The sequence below is a fragment of the Grus americana genome, chromosome 1 (assembly GCF_028858705.1).
Source record: "Grus americana isolate bGruAme1 chromosome 1, bGruAme1.mat, whole genome shotgun sequence".
In the NCBI taxonomy this organism is placed as follows: domain Eukaryota; kingdom Metazoa; phylum Chordata; class Aves; order Gruiformes; family Gruidae; genus Grus; species Grus americana.
Genome location: NC_072852.1, coordinates 83,134,718 through 83,148,115, shown reverse-complemented (window position 1 = coordinate 83,148,115; position 13,398 = coordinate 83,134,718).

The following is a 13,398-nucleotide window of genomic DNA, read 5'->3' as shown; positions in this document are numbered from 1 at the left end:
CAGACTTGACTTGGGGAAAATTAATTTAATGTATTGCCAATTAAAGTAGATCTGGATAGTGAGAAGCAAAGACAAATTAAAACAACACCTTCGCTCTACCTCCCTCCCTTTTACCCAGGCTCAACTTAACTCCTTCACTCCCAACTCCTCTACCCTCTCTCCCTGAGCAGTGCAGAGGATGGGGAATGGTGGGTTACGGTGTCAGCCCATCACAGCTCCTCTCTGCTGCTCCTTCCTTCTCCCACTGTTCCCCTGCTCCACTGTGGGTCTCTGCATGGGCTGCAGGCCTTCAGGATAAACCTGCTCCAGCATGGGCTCTCCAGGGGCTGCAGGGGAATCTCTGCTCAGGCACCTGGAGCACCTCCTGCTCACACCTAGGTATCTCTGCAGGGCTGTTTCTCACACTTTTTCCCCCCTCACTCCTCTCTGCCTGTGTGCCTCTTTTGCCCTTCCTTAAATAAGTTTTCCAAGATACATCACCACCTTATCTGAGGGGCTCAGCCATGCCCTGTGGTGGGTGGGTTGGAGCCAGCTGGAATTGTCTGCGTCCAGCACAGGGCAGCCCCGGCCTCTCCTTGCAGAGACCATCCCTGCAGCCCCCGCTGCCAGTGCCTGGGCACCAAAACCCACAACACTCTCATGGAGCAAAATGTTGGAAGACATGGTGTGTAAAGAGATAAAAAAGATGGTAGAGGCCATCAGGACTCAGATGGGTTCAAACCTGCTGCCTGTCAGCTATCGTCCCACTGAGACAGGCAGTCAGAGGTGGTAGGAAGGAGGTCGCACCAAGTTTATGTGAACTCTAGGAACACCTTATCTTCCAGCTGACTTTTCCCTGTAGAGGTGTGATGCGTTGAGTTAGCACCGGTTCAGGCACATGTCTAGCAGCAAAAATATAGAAGCAAGGATAAACTGCCTCAGGATGCACAGAATGACTGGTTCATGAAGCCAGAAAAAGGGGCATTTAAAGAGAAGTGTGTTGGGCTAAGAGAATTTTCTTATTCCCACCACCAAGAGATTAATGTCATATCAGCTTCTCCTCAGACTTCCTCAGAGGAAATTGGTTACTAGAGAGGATGCTACATTTAGATCATCCATAACCAGAAATATCTTTCTCTTCCATTGCCGACATGTCAGCTCTGTCCATCCATTCTTTCCTTAGAGGTTGAAGGCTGTACTTTGAACCAGGTGATGACAAGTCTCATATACCCAGAAGAAGCTTGTTTGCAACTTTTTTTGCATGCATTTGCATAAGAGAAACAAGAATAGTTTGCTTGGCATACAGTGTATTCTAACTGTAATAGCATAAGGCAATAACTGGGACACCGATTGTTAGGACTTCTATTTGACTTTTCAGTCTTATTTATGATCAGTATATCTACCTACAGGAGCATCACTGTTTTGTCTCATTCTGGACTGAATCCCTTAACATTAATTGACTCATTGCTATTAACTTAAAAGGGAGCAGGGCCTGTTTTTGTTAGCTATCTAAAAAAATGCAGGCCATGAGAAATGCCCACATTTCCCTGGAAAACCAAGTACATTTCCAAACTTGTAGCCTAATCAGTTTCCTTTTTCTACCAGCTGCAAAACCTGAGGGAAGTTTGGACTGCAGAAGATTTTCAGTTGCTGACCGGCTTTTCTCTGAAGCAGGAACAGTTCCAGTGCAGTATCATCAGCTAACCTTGAAAAATAAAAACCCAAGCCCCTTCTCTTGGCCTTGATCCCTCGTGTTTCCATTCATGTTCAATACTTCCACCTCACCTGTCGCTTGTGTGTTTTCACGTCCCTCAACCTTGCTGCTGGATGTTCTCTATCCTTTTTTCCTCTTCTCCAGGAATCTTCCTTCCCTAGTGAATTTTTGTTTCCTTAGTGTCTCTGCTCTACTTCTTGTGCAAGCCTCTGGATTTGTTTCTCTCCCTTATGTCCCACACAGAAGGCCAGACCTCCTTCTTGCCCTCAGCTTTGTTATTCTTCAGTGTACAATACCCTTTTAATAAGGATTTTGAACAATAATAAGAATTTTGAACGATCTTATAACAGAGAGTAAATAGTGTTATCCTTACTAAGGATTTCCAAATGGATGGTGAAATCAGCCATTTCAGAAACAGGAGGAGTACTGAAGCCTGATTCCTACTGGGTTTGTGCCATGAGGCTGAACTGGGCAGAATCTCTGATGTCTAATAAAAGGAAAAGTCATCTTAGTTTTTCCCTCAAAGGGAACCTTAAAGGATCTGTTGTGTTTCCCCAGATGCCATTTAATAGTGATGTATTATGTCCCAATGACTGTTACCCCTTAGGATAGTTGTCGGTCCCTGTTTGTTTGTGCAGATCAGCTGAGCAAAGAGTCTCTCGTCTGTGTTTTAACCCTTGGCTCCCTGGTGGGATGCCACTGGGGGATGCACACAGATGTGTGCCCCCAGCACAAGCCTGCCACATGAGGCCAAAGCTTGCAGCCCTGTGCTCCCAGCTGAACCATTAGCACAGCTTTGGAAAAGAAATCTTTAAAAACTCTGCATTTCATTTCAATACGAACATATGTTAGTTAATCTGGCTCTTGACAAGAAAACAAGATTATGGCTGAGAAGACCTATGCAGTCTATGTTGCTTTCAAATAAGCAAAAGCAAGATTATGAAGTCCAACCTATAAATTACTGGTTTCTTTATTTATCAGTGCTGATACATGGGTGGCTGTGCAATAATTACTGCAGAGCAGCGTGCCTGTGGTGATACGGCTTACTGAAGCATCCTGGCCCCCGGCAAGAGCAGAAGAAACAACAAAACTGGCCATCACCTTTCAGTAAATCTCTTTCTTCATGGGAACCCTGAAATGGGGAAAGCAGAAATTAGAGACCTCAAATTAATTACAAAGTGTTGGCTTAACTAGTTCTTGCAGGACAGCAAAGTGAAATGGACTAAAATGTAACAACAACAAAAGCGTGACTCTGAGCATTACTGAAATGAAACAACCGTGCTTTGAATGATGTGGTGGGGAATCTGAAAATGGGATGGTGATTTGCATCAGCATTGCAGTAAAGAATACATGTTTCTAAACTAATGGTTATAACACTGGTATGCCACTATCAAACCTTAGAAGCAACGTATGCTTCATCACAGAGCAGAATCCGGTTAACGACCTACTACCTTTTACTATCAATAACTATTTCTTGAAATTGGAGGGGGGTTTCCCTTTTTTTTTTTTTTTTTTTTTTAATTCTGGTTTTAGGCAAAAAAGAGTGTGCATTATGTGGAATTCAAGAAAGCACATGCCACAGGAATGTCATCCTGCCCTCAGGCAAATAGCTTAGCAAACCCCAAACACCAGACTTTCAAAAGCAAATTCATAAGCTGCTTTCTGCACCATACTATATATTGGCAGGCGTGAATTAAACATGCTTATCCCTCCCATTGCTTTGTTGAGGCAACTGTTGTTGTATAAGAACAAAACTACCTAGAGGGATATGATCTCAAATGTCAGGTAATAAACCTTTCCTGTTCTCAGTAAATTTTTATGTTTATATTTTTAATAATAACCAAACCTAGGATACTTTGCTTCCTCCAGAATTTTTAACCCTGCAGGATATATTGCTGATGAAAACCAAACTTGAAAAGTGTTTAATATTTGGCTGCATTATTTCATAGAATTAGAGGTAATTCTGGGTTAATAGCTGAGACTATCTGAGAACAAAAAAAAAAAAAAAGAAAATTTAAAAAAGCAGCTTTGCTGCAGTTATTCCTGGTTTATGTAGTGTTGAACTAGCCAGCAATAAAGGGGACTCTTTGTGCTATTAAGTACACGAACTTGGATTGTTAGCACTCATTTGTCTGGCCAAGTCTTTGTATTTGATTCTTGAGATGCCAATCTGTTATGAAGGACACTGCCTGGTGCCTGGTCCGCAAGAGTTTAAGTCAGGTTCAATATCTACTTTGTTGCCCCTTATGAGCCTCCGTCCTGGAACACTTCTTCCAAAACGAAGCAAAGTGGTGGCTTGTGCAGCAGGCATTTATGAGTGACGTATATTCCTGCCACTAGAGGGTATAATGTCTCCATCATTTATAGCCGGTCAGGCATCATTGTGTGCGCGTATACATTAGGCTTTTTCAGGAGTTTTAAAACTGAGGCAAAGCTCCTCAGGGAAACCAAAGGAATTAAAGTTCTTTTGAATATGAGCATCTAACTTCTACAGTCTACTTTGAGAATCTCAGCCTGAGACTACTTTTCAGAAAGCTGCAAGTGTGGATGATAACTGACCCATGGATCTAAAGGAAAACGTAATTCTCACTATTTGTGGGAAAACATAATTAAAAAATCAGTAACAAGAGCTGTTTAGCAGACAGCAAACAGGAGAGGGAAATCCTAGCCTGTCATCCCAGGCTGAACATGGAGGGCTGATGTAGTGTGAAACATAAGCCAAACATCCATTAATCATGTTTCCAGGGTCTCTCAGCAGCCAAAACAAAGATCCCAAGGCTGAGCAGCAGCTCTGGATAAAAATACAACTGAAGAGATCTCTGACTGTTAATTCTGAGGAGAGAAGAGTTCATCTCACTCCACTGAGGTAACAACAGTGCCTGTGCAACAGTCCCATGACAGGATCCTCAACCAGAACAGAGGGTACCACAGCCCCGGTCAGAGACAAGGGTTGCGCCAAGGCAGCTCTTCTTCCAGAAGACATGGGATTCTTCAGGAAGAAAATCTGTGTGTTCAGCTCTAGGATTTGTTCTGCCAGGTGACAAATGCATTTTTCTGCTTCCAGCTAATGAGAAAACAGAGCTTTAAGAGAAAAGTCACTTGTGAACTGTTAGAAGGATCCATGCAATTTATCATCCTAATCTCTAGCATTTGGGAACAAAAATATATCCTTGATTGTCTGTCTTACAGTATTACCTTGCTGTGCCATAGTTTGAGTATCTTGCTGTTCTACATACTGTATAAGCCCATTGAAGAAAACTTGCAGCCTAAATTATACATGCAGAAGCTCCTTCTTAACCTCTTGGAAAAAGGAGAAAGATACTAGGGTCTCAGTCCAACCCTTCTCTGTTTTGCAGTCAAATAAAATACACAATAAAAAATGCTTAAATCCGTAGGTGTTGCATATGAAGAAAGAGGGAGTATTCCTTTAAAGCGCTGGAGATACAGACCCTGTGTAAAAGTAAGAGGGTGCTACCTTGCCTTTGAAAGAATCAAGATACATACTGACACACAGTCAGACACGACATTTAGGTAACCAGAAGGGCTTTCTCTGACTAATAGTGCCGGAGCCCCTCGCTGACACTGTCTGCCTCCCGTTCCCCTCCAAGCACAGATGCAGTGCTGGGGAGCCGGGGCATTTAGATGGCACCTGAGTTTTAATGTAAAAACGCCTGCGCTGAGTTCCAGATTCGCCACAGTTCGGTCTTTTATTGCGAAGACATCAAGCGGTCTCAGAAGTATTTGCTCTCCTAATCTGGACTACATTTAATGGCTATCAGATAACCCCGCCGTGGTGATTGTTAAGGGGCTTTTGTCCCCAGCCCGTGGAAGTGCAGATGGCCTAGCAGCGAGGCTGCTTTTCTTGAGAGGGCAGCGCCTGAGGAAAGCAGGAACACAGATATTCTGTGTTAAAAAGGACTATGGATGGGTCAGGGCTGCAAGGCACCCGTGACCGAACTCTTCCCCCTCCATCCTGAACGTGGAGGGCCTGGACCAGTAGAAGAAATCCCTGATGAGAAGCCAAGTCGACAGGAACTGTGTCTGTGGCCTACTATAGACCCTGAACTCTGAAAACTCCCAGTACGGCAGCTCACCGGTAGCGCTGGGAAGGGGGCTATGTCAAGCGTACACTCATCAACTGTAATGCAGAGAGTCGCTGCTGCTGCTCTTGTGCAAGGAAGTTGACCCAAAACGCTGGTGAACTTCAGTGGAGCTAAATTTGGCCCTCTGGGTAAATATGTTATATCATTAAGTTTCCTTCAGGAATGGGGCAGTTAGGGTTTATAAGTGAGAAACAGAGAAGATGTATGAGCAGGACTAGAAATGCCAGATGAGAGAAACTTTGATGTCTAGAAGTAAGGGCTAGAGTCAAATCTAGGTAAGATGCAATATTTGTCTACAAATTTAAATAGGATGTGTACCAAGTCCAGTTTCTGTTTACTAGTATAGCAAAGAGCCTTGTCTGTTTTTCCAGTTTCTAACCTGTCAGAATAGTATCCCCTGTTTGTTTGGTGGGTTTTTTGGTTTGGTTTGTTTTTTCTCCAATTCATTCCTTAAAAAAGTAATTTTTAAAAAGAAAAGCAGTATCTCCTACTTTCTGAAGATGTGGTTATTTATTTATTTATTATTAAATATCGAAAGCATTTGTTTTCTCCAAAACACCTGTATACAGGCAACCTAGGGGGATTCTCTGCATAAACCTCCCCACAGATTCCAATGGAAGGAATTAGATGCTCAAAACGAAGAAGATTATTGCAACAATAAAACATTAAAAAAAAAAAAAATCACTTGCAGAGATTTTAAAAAAGGTATTAAGAGGATTATCCTGAAAATAAAGGACTTAAAGAAATAGGTTTGTATATTCTGCCAAAAGTACAGTTTTCATGAAACTACATTGCAATGGAAATGGGAATTATATGCATTATGTGCGAGTCTGAAAAAGGCCTGGAAATTAGTGCAATTACTTGTATTTTGTTATCAGTTCTTATTATACTGTATGATACTCAGATCCTAGGAGGTCCATTTCAGTTCCTGGAGGGTAAGCTGGCTTTAAATGCAAGTAGCATGCCCATGTCGCAGGATGGGTTTATAGCTCATATTAGCAGACATATGGAAATTTACAACTGAAGACGAAGCCATTTGCAGTTCTCTGTTAGCAGGTCTTGAGGTTGTCTTATGTTCCTGAAGCTACACTTACTCTGACCTATCTAGGATTTTACCTCCTGTGGTATTAGCTGGCTGAACTAGATAGATTCCTGTGGAAGACAGAATTAAAGAGTTGGTTGACTCATGAATTTAGATATAGCAGCCGGACAACAAATGTATCCCCTTTGTCCATTTCTAAAAGTCTACTGAACATGAAGAGGTCAACTGGATGTAAATAAGGGCACGTTTCCTTTGGCTTAAAACTAAACTCACTTAAGTGGATTGCTTCACAAACACTAAACATAGTCTTCTCTAGAAATCAAGAGATTTGTAATTTTAGTGCATTCTTGAAAAGAAAATACCAAAATTGCTCTGGGTAGCCACTTGCAAACTTCTTAATGTTTTCCAAATGTATTGCTACTTTCAAGAGATATGATACAATACTGCTTATTATAGGATTGTATTACAGCACCATTCTTTCCTGTCCTTGTAATCCACAAAGCATAGTTGAAGTGTGCATTCTGAAAACTAGAAATACCTAACAGCAGACTCAATATAATTTTTGTAGTCCAAAAATGCAGAGCACCTAACACTATCTTTGTTTACAGATGTGCCACCCTGAGCAAGTCAAACAGACTTTGGTGGTCATGGCTTCTTTTCATTCCTTGCTAAACAGTGATGCTTTCAGTCCTCCAGTATGTAGTGCTGAACAGCTCCAGCACTTGGCTAAATGTAAAAGTTTTGATAGATGTATGTTCTTAATGCTGAAAATTACAGTCCCAACGCTTAGGTCTTTTTACAGATGTGTGGAATATTTACTTCGAAGCAAACAGAGCCATGGAGTTATTCTGTCTTTCATCTCAGAGGGAATTTTTCTCTTTCTTCCTCCAGAAGCATCTCAAAGGATCATTTTCTTTCCCTGTGCTCCCTGTGGAGGAAGGAGTGGGGTGTAAGTTCCTACTCCCCTCTCCACTAATTGTGGTAGCGTGACTATCTCAGGCACTGGCTGCCTTATATACAGCTGAACGTATTGTTGCCAATGTGAATTTATATCTTGTACTCGGGATATGTCTTTGCAGTCCAGAAGTGCTACTGCAACTTCTGTAGGCATACTTGAATTGGCTTTAAATGAGATAGCTGAAAATCCTACTGTTATGGTTACTGCTATGAGTACTAAACTATTATGTGCTTGCCCAGAGCATCAGGAGGACTTATTCAGCTCATGGAGAACCAAGTAATGCTGCAGCTGCATTGCTGTCTGTATCAGAGCTTATTAATTTGAGGGAAGTTCTGATGCATCTAAAGAGCCGACACACCTCTGAATAGCTCTGTAGACATAGTTTGTTTTATCTGTTGTACTTTAGTATTCCAATTTATTTCACTGTCACTTATGCCGTTGTGTGTACTTTCATTTGCACACTAAATTATGCGTATGCACTCTACCTCTTGCTCTGGATATCGCAAATGCCAATATGAGTATTTGCTCTCAAGAATTTGTGCAAACATAGGTGTGGGCATCTCCATACTAAATATATATTTGATGTACACATTCTTTTTCATTTGGAGAAATGTGCACAGGGAAAGATATCAAAACCTTAAGATTAATCATGCCCTGATTTGTCTATTTCTTTCCATTAATTACAAATGAGTCTAAAGTGCATAAATCTCAATGTACATTTATACAGGGACAGAAAAATCCCACGTGACACATCTGTGCATTAAAAAAGAAAAATCTTACAAACTACACTGGGGCCCTTATAGAAAATAATCTTCCCCATGCATACTTTCAATTTCCTCATTTTACAGCATTGAAACTTGTTAGCATTAAGTTACATTAACCTATGTTTCTAGATATAAAGTCTTCCTCTCCACTGAAAGCATGAGAATAAAAATGTCCACCAGCATTTATTTTTATGAAGGCTGTGAGTGTCAGTCACCTGTAGGTTTAGATGTACAATGTACATTAATGGGAAAAGGGAGTTGACATATTTTAGACAGTGTTGAAAACCCCATCTTTACACTACAATTAACATTAGAAGGCTAAAGATGATGTGAAGTAAAAGGAAATCTTAATACAAAAGGATTTTTTCAGTGACATATTTCTACAGGGAAAGCCTTGCAGGCTGAGAAATTTCCACTTATTAGTTATAGTTCTAATGAGGCTTCTTAAAACCTTTTTACAATTCTTTGTTAAACCAAAAAGAGTATTTGTTAATGTGTTTTCTTTGTGTATCCCTGTAAAGTATACTTTCTAAAGTTCCCAAGATGAGTTCTCTAACAGCAAAAAGAAACAAAGCTTAAAGGCATTGTTTTTCTTCCAGCCTTCATCTTGTTGAGTTTGTGGTTAATTTTCTATTTTTCTTGTGATTCCTAAATTTCTTCAACTTTTTCTTTAACTTCTCTGTTACTTCTTGAGACTATAATCTAATATACCAAAAAATGCCCTGCAAAAGATTGAGCTACTAACTGTTCCGTAAAGGAGACAGAATGACTATAACAACTATTCTGTTCATTGTTTTGGCAAATAAATCTGGCAATAAAAGAAATTTTATAAAATGAAATTTAGAAATACATAAAAATAACACCTAATATCACTGTGGGGATTTCACAGGGCTTTAGACATACAGAGGCAATGTGTGGGATGCCTATTTGTGTTGTACAGGTTTATAACCCTGGGTCAGTTTGTAACTGTCTGAAAGGAGTTTTTTGGCTTTTTAATATCCCAGGTGGCACCAAACTAGGTCTCCAAACAATCCCTTTTACGTGTGATGAAGATAGCTGAATAGAGCGAGGGTGTGAAATACGGGCATCAAAGTTACGCTATGGCAAAAGCCAAAAAATATTTTTCTAGCCTGCTAAGGCTACCGTATGAAAGTTCTTAAACTCCTGTCCACAGCCACACTCCCATGGCTGTCAGAGGTGTTTGCAACAAGGATAGCTGCCCAACAGGAGGTAGAAATTAAAGTGGAGAGTCTTTGAGCCACCACATGCATCTACCCCCCACAGCAGTGTCGGGGAGGCAGTGAGGAGCATAGGGGCACTTGGTCTCTCGCAGTGGAGCATTCCTTTTCAATTAAAAGTGTAGGTGGCTGCTACCATGCTTTCCCCCTGTGTTTATGCTAATGAAGAGCTGCACAAGACTATGTCCCCACCCCTCAAGTGCCATAGGACTGCAAGTGCTGTGCAACCGGCAGGAGGTCTGTCATAGATGGCAGCAGCCCCTGAAGCTGCTCTAACCAGTGCTGGGACTGTGACATTTCCAGCTCCTGAAGAGATGAGCTTTGAAAAGGCACATTTATGCCCTTTGTTTGACTCCTTGCAAAGCATCAGGACCAAAGCTATTTTCAAATCTCCATTATCCCATCCTGCACGTGTGCGTGCTCTGCGTTCCTCTGGAGGTGCAAAGTTAAACCTTGTTGGTCTTGGCATTGTCCCATGGGAATTGAGGTTTGCTCCTCTCCCAGCAAATAATTTAACATTATCAAAGCAATAGCAGCAGTGTACATCTATTGCCATCTTCCCTTCCAGAAGAATGTAATTTCTGTACCCATGCTGTCACGGTAAAAGGTTCAGTAATCATGGCATCGGAACAGTATTGCACATTAGATCACCAGACCAGCCATCCCTATATTCTTTCTCTGGTAGTGCCTTGCACTACGCAGCTCATTTGCAAGAAGCCATTAATTGAACGTTGTTAACCAAAGGGGGAGTTCTTTCCTTATGCTTCACTTGGAGGAGCGATGATACGCTAAGTCATGAGGCTTTGTTTTTCCTTCCAGTAACTCCTGGGCGTATTTTTCTTTCCCCCATTTCTTCCTGATGTAACTGTAGACGATACTATTCATTATATAAGTGTCCAGTCCCTTTGTTAATCTTGCTAAATGCTTGACTTCAGTGCTATCTTGTGACTAATTAATCCCACACTAAATGGTACTGATACCACATGTAGGCTGCAGTAATGGCTATGCAGGATGTGCATTTGCATCAGTGTCAGGTGAGTTCTCCCTCCCCTACTAGCCTGAGGTAAACATTAGCACAGTACAGAGTTCCTCCATCTGTCAACATGCTCTATTCATGTTAAGTGACCAAAATCCTTGATGCTGTATTATATCATTGCTAATCATGGGAAGAAAGGATATTTTGAAATCCAGAGTGTTTTTTAGTTCTCTGCTTCCCTCCTTCACAGTTGAGCAATACCAACACGCACTCTGCAACAGATTATATTCACTTCTTGAGGTTTCATTTTGATATGCTTAGATCTGCTTGGTTTTATACTATTTAAAATTTACTCCAGCTCAAAAAATTACAATTTGGTCTCTATTACATGCCATACAGTGTAATAAATAATAATAAAAAAGACTGTGCCTGCTGTCTTTGGGAAAGTTGAGGGAAGCCACGAAGATAACAGGCACAGAAAGTTTTAGAGATCCCCAGGAACCAAAGTTATTCTTTTTTGCACTGAGTGCGAAATACTGAAAAATAATATTGGGTGTGAAGAGTGAGCTGGATGTGATGCCAAATACATGAGTTCCAGGTGAATGCTTTCCCCTGCATAGGACTTTCTCCTTTATGGGACCCAGCAGTGTTACTGCAGCCTCATTTGCACTGCTGTTGCTATGTCTGTTTCAGTATTTCCATTGGAAAGCCCTATTTTCAGGGATTTAGAAGCTGGCTATAAAAAGCCTCAATGGGCACAAATCTTGGCAACCCTGGTCTCAGTATGGGAGAAAGTCATTGAGTTTTAAGAGGGTTTATTTTCCTCTAAGTTGTAACTCAAATTACTTCATGGGCTTTCCTTAAAGGAAAGTTTTCAGACTATCTGTGTCCTCTTGTGGCCTGGACTAAGGAAGCCTCCTGCTGCTGAACAAGAATAACACCTGTTGCCCAGTGAGGAACTTCATGGATGAGTCTCTGGGGACACTTTTGCCCAGACCTCCCAGCTGTAATATAGTCCTGGCAATTCTACCAAGAAGGGAAGAGCAGATAAAATTCAGGGATAATTCAGCACCTTTTCCCTACCCCCAAGGCAATATATTCCTGGTGCCAAATCTATAGATTTCATATCCTGACCAATTCCTTCCCATCTGTGGAGGCCATAAACCAGGGAGAGATTTCCCCCCCCCGCCCAGTTCAGAGTTTAATTTCACACTTTGGACCTTCGTATTTATACCACAGACATTTTAACCTTCTCTGAACACATAAAGGAGCGATTAAGAATGCATACAGGTTATTGACACTCGCTTTAAGGGTCCTTTCAACTGTTTGAGTGATATAAAAGGAACACAAAGTAATAAGAAACAGAAGCAGCAATGTGTTAGAAATAAAAAGAATGGGAAAAAAAAAATCTCTTAGACTGAGGGGGCAAGTGTCTAAATGGTTTGTTTCATTCTTACTCTGCCAACTCTGACCAGGTTTATTTGCAGTGTCAGATGCCCCTTGCCTGCTACCCGCAGGCTATCCAATGAGGAAATAGCTTCTGATCTCAACATAAACGTAAAAGTGACTGCATATATTTGACACCATGCCATGGCAGCACTAGCCCTGTGACAACTTTGCAGATATACTCCTGCTGCAAGCAGAAAAAATTGCTTGATATTTGCCTGTAATGTCATTTTGGTCGATGGAATTGCAGTTGTGGGTGGTTTGCAGTGAATCTTTACCTCATTGTACAACACTTATGTTACAAACAGGGTTGAAAGACCCGGTCAAGACTTACGTTCATGGTGGTGTGTAAACAGGACCCTCCAGTTTAGTTTCATTTCTTACCAGTGTGACTCTGGATGTCTTGAGGAATCACATAAAAAAAAAAAAGGAGTGGGAGAGCTTCTACAACCCCTTCTGTGGCCACGCATTATTGTTAAGAAAATAAAACACCCCTCATCCCTTTTTTACATGTGTCTATAATGTATATCTTTGCTGAAAAGTAAGGGGGAATCAATCTTTGTCCTTTTGCTAATGGAAAAAGAGACTAACTAATTGGGCTTACATGAAGTGATTCACTTTGCCCTTGTACCTTCACTCTTCTGTATTAAAAGCAAGCAGCCTTTCAGGCTTTCCATGTCTGATCACTTTTCTGTTCCTTTGTTTTTCCAGGAAGGCTACACCTTTCCTGAACTGTAGCACTAAAAATGCCACACAGTGCACCTGCTGCGACCTTGGCATTATAAGTATGCTGAAGTGGTGTCTTACCCGTGAAGGACCTCTGAATTCATCAAACAGTGAGATTTATCTTTTCCTGTTGTTGATACAGCTTCATGTTGTCAATGCTCTCACTGACAGTGATCCCTTTTTTGTAGTACTTCTGCCTAGCAATTATTTCTTGCTTTTTATGTATTTGTTTGATTGTTCTTTCTTAATTATATCACTTTGTGCCTGGCTTTACTGAGCTTCTTTTTGTTTATTTTGGAAGTTTCCTAATTTTTCAAGATCTTTTGGATTCTGGTCCAGTCCTCCAAAGCACTTGGAACTTCCTTTTTCTCTATGTGATATTCAATTCTTTGTGAATCCTGTTAAGCTCTTAGCCTCAGTTAATACTTTGTGCAAATAATGAATTTTTTAGT